The sequence below is a fragment of the Orycteropus afer genome, unplaced genomic scaffold, assembly GCF_000298275.1.
Source record: "Orycteropus afer afer isolate SDZICR_OR568_19922 unplaced genomic scaffold, OryAfe1.0 scaffold00107, whole genome shotgun sequence".
Lineage (NCBI taxonomy): Eukaryota > Metazoa > Chordata > Mammalia > Tubulidentata > Orycteropodidae > Orycteropus > Orycteropus afer.
The window spans coordinates 7,164,764-7,167,863 of record NW_006921694.1 but is presented as its reverse complement, the minus strand read 5'-3'; the positions used below and the strand labels follow the sequence as shown (position 1 = coordinate 7,167,863).

The 3,100-nt window shown below is 41.7% G+C and overlaps 1 protein-coding gene across 1 annotated transcript in view; it reads right to left on the bottom strand.

The window, feature by feature from the left end:
- The window catches only part of MSH3 (mutS homolog 3), a 381,560-nt gene that overhangs the window by 44,206 nt on the left and 334,254 nt on the right, over positions 1-3,100 (bottom strand). The gene's annotated exons all lie outside the window — the stretch shown is intronic.

Here is a 3,100-nt window from a genome sequence, read left to right as displayed (position 1 = left end):
AACAAATGCTGGCAGGGTTGTGGAGAGATTGGAACTCTTGTGCACTGCTGGTGGGATTGTAAAATGGTACAACCATTGTGGCAAATGGTATGGCATTTCCTTAAAAAACTGAAAATAGAAATACCATTTGACCCAGCAATTCCATTACTAGGAATATATCCTAAAGAGGTAAGAAGATAGCGCACAAACAGACATATGTACAGCTATGTTCAGTGCAGCACAATTCACCATCGCAAAGAGATGGAAACAACCTAAATGCCCATCAACAGATGAGTGGATAACCAAATTATGGTATATCCTCACAATAGAATACTACGCCACATTAAAGAACAATGAGGGATACCTGAATCATCTCACAACGTGGATGAACCTGGAGAACATTATGCTGAGTGAAATAAGTCAATCACAGAAGGACAACTACTGTATGAGCCCATGACTGTAAAAAGACAGAGAAGGGTTTGCTTGGGAAAGGGAACTCACCTAGTAGGTTACCGGGATGGGGAGGGAAGGGGAGGGATTAATTTAGGGCTAGTTGGGGCTTACACGCTGACATGGGTAGGGGGAGGGATATACAGGAAGGGTATATGACCACCACGATAACAGTGGGAAATGAGAGGACACCGAACTGTGCTCATAAGAGATAGACGACATATGTTAAAACCAACCAATGTGTCCACAATACTACATTGCCATTAACACCAAACACTAGGCTATACAGATAAACACATAAATACCTGAAATCATCAGACAGGGATCAGTGAATAGAGGTATACTCTAGACCAAGGATAGACTCAGCTGAGGCTAATCTTGTATAGACACCAGTGATACAAAATACCTGCAGTCCTTATAGAAACAACAGAAGACAGACACAGAATAATCCCTCACAGACATCCCAACACTATGGGAGAGAGATCCAATAGAGCTACTACCTCAGGACCATAGTACTAGACTCAATTGGAACAACAAAATACATAAAAGCGTTGCTCCACATTCTACATTGGTGAGTAGTGACTGGGGTCTTAAAAGCTTTCAAGCAGCCATCTAGGATGTAGCCAATGGTCTCCCAGTGTCGGAAGTGAAGAAGTACACACACACACAAAACAAGGGCATTTAGAAGCAATTAACCCTAGGACATGATGGCCCTCGAGACCAGAAAACCAGATGGTACCTGGCTACCAATGCCAACTACTCAGAAAAGGATCAAATCTGGAGATCCTGGATAGAGTGGGAGGGAAAACATGGAATAAAATCCAAAAACTCAATAATGACCAGAATTACTGGTCAGATGAAGTCTGGTGAGACTTCTAATACTATGGCCCTGAAATACATTTGGTGCCTGGAATAAAACTGACCCCCAAGGTGGGCTCTCAACCCAATGGTTAGCGAGATGTACACGCAGACCACTCAACCCAGGATGCTGCACCCACACACTCAATGGTAATATATCCCCTAAAGCAATAAGGTTGGGCAATCCTACTTCTGTAGTGATACTGCCTTGGAAACCCAAGGAGGGGTCGCTATGAGTCGGGGCCGAATCGACGGCATATAACAACAACAACAACAACAACAACAAAGCAATAAACCATGGGACACCAAAGGACCAACATTCAAACTGAGGAAATGCAGGACAAACAGGTGTGCATAATTATGAGGGGCACAGGGGGAGTGTTGCACGGTAGGGAGGGGAGGAGACTGGGTTGGGGTTGGACATGGCAAATGGGGAATAAAACTAAATGTACGCGTGGCTTTGAATGTAAAACAAGCTCTTAAAAAAAGTAATTCTGATTTTTATTTTTGACAAGGACCTATTTAATGTAAAAACGCCTTTTCCATGTTAAACTGTTGGTGGTAAAGTAAAACCTATGCTAATGAAATATAATTTTGAAATGCTATTGCTTTTTATTTTTTTAACTTAATGTGCATTCAAACTGTCCTTGCTAATGTCCCCAAGGTCCTCTTCACTGAGAAGACTAACAGATTCTCCATCCTGCCCCTGTTTAGATCTTCTTCCTGCAAGCTTCTGATGTTCTTAGCATAAAAGCCCAGACAGCCCTTCAGTGAACTTTTACCAAAAAGATTTTAGTTTCATCAAACCTTTACATGACTATCAGACCTAGATAAACTATTGACAGAAAAAGTTAATTATTTTAGACAGAGCAACTAATTATCCTTCCTCCACAATGTTTTCCTATGCTCCAATTCTCTACAGAGAATTCTGTCACATCTCCCAATTGTTCCTTTCGTCATTAACAGAAGGGAGGAGCTTGTCTACCATCAAAGAATTTGCAATCAGTGAGGTAAAAGAATCAAAAAGTCTTGGTGCTGGGATAGGGCACGGTAATCATGTCATACTCTCATTTCACAAAAGAGATAATAAATTTCGTAAGTCTAACATTTTTCCAAGGAGCTCTAGTAGCGTAGTGCCTAAGGCACTTGACTGCCATCAGAAGGCCGGTGGCTCAAACCCACCAGCCACTCCTCGGAAGGAAGGTTGGGCAATCTACTTGCGTAGTGATAGTTTTTCAGAAACCCAAGGAGGGGTCTCTGTGAGTCGGGTCTGACTCGACGGTGCATGACAACAAAAGCAACATTTTTCCAAGGTCATAGGACTAATTTCTATGAGAGACAAATACTCATGTCTTCTGGATCCTAATCTGCAATTTTTTAATCATGCAACATGCCTCAATGTATTATTGGGCTGTGGGAGGCCAGGCCAGATTACAGGGGAACCTGGGTGAATTTTTATTATGCAATGTCCCTAATACTACCATTAGGCAAAACTGAAAAAATCAAGCCCACTGCCATCAAGTTAATTCCTACTCACAGCAATCCCCACGGGTTTCCAAGGCCTTTAAGGAAGAAGACTGCCTCATTTTTCTTCCGTGAAGCAGCTGATGGTGGGTTTGAACTGCTGAACTTTTGGTTACCACCAAATGTCATGACTTTGTCACAAAGTCATGAGAGTCATTAGGCAAGTGGTTTGCAAATATCTTTTTTTTTTTTATTATTGTGATTTGGGTGAAGATTTACAGAGCAAATTCATTTTCCATACAGCAGTTTACATATACTTTGTCTCATGACATTGACCACAGTTTACCAC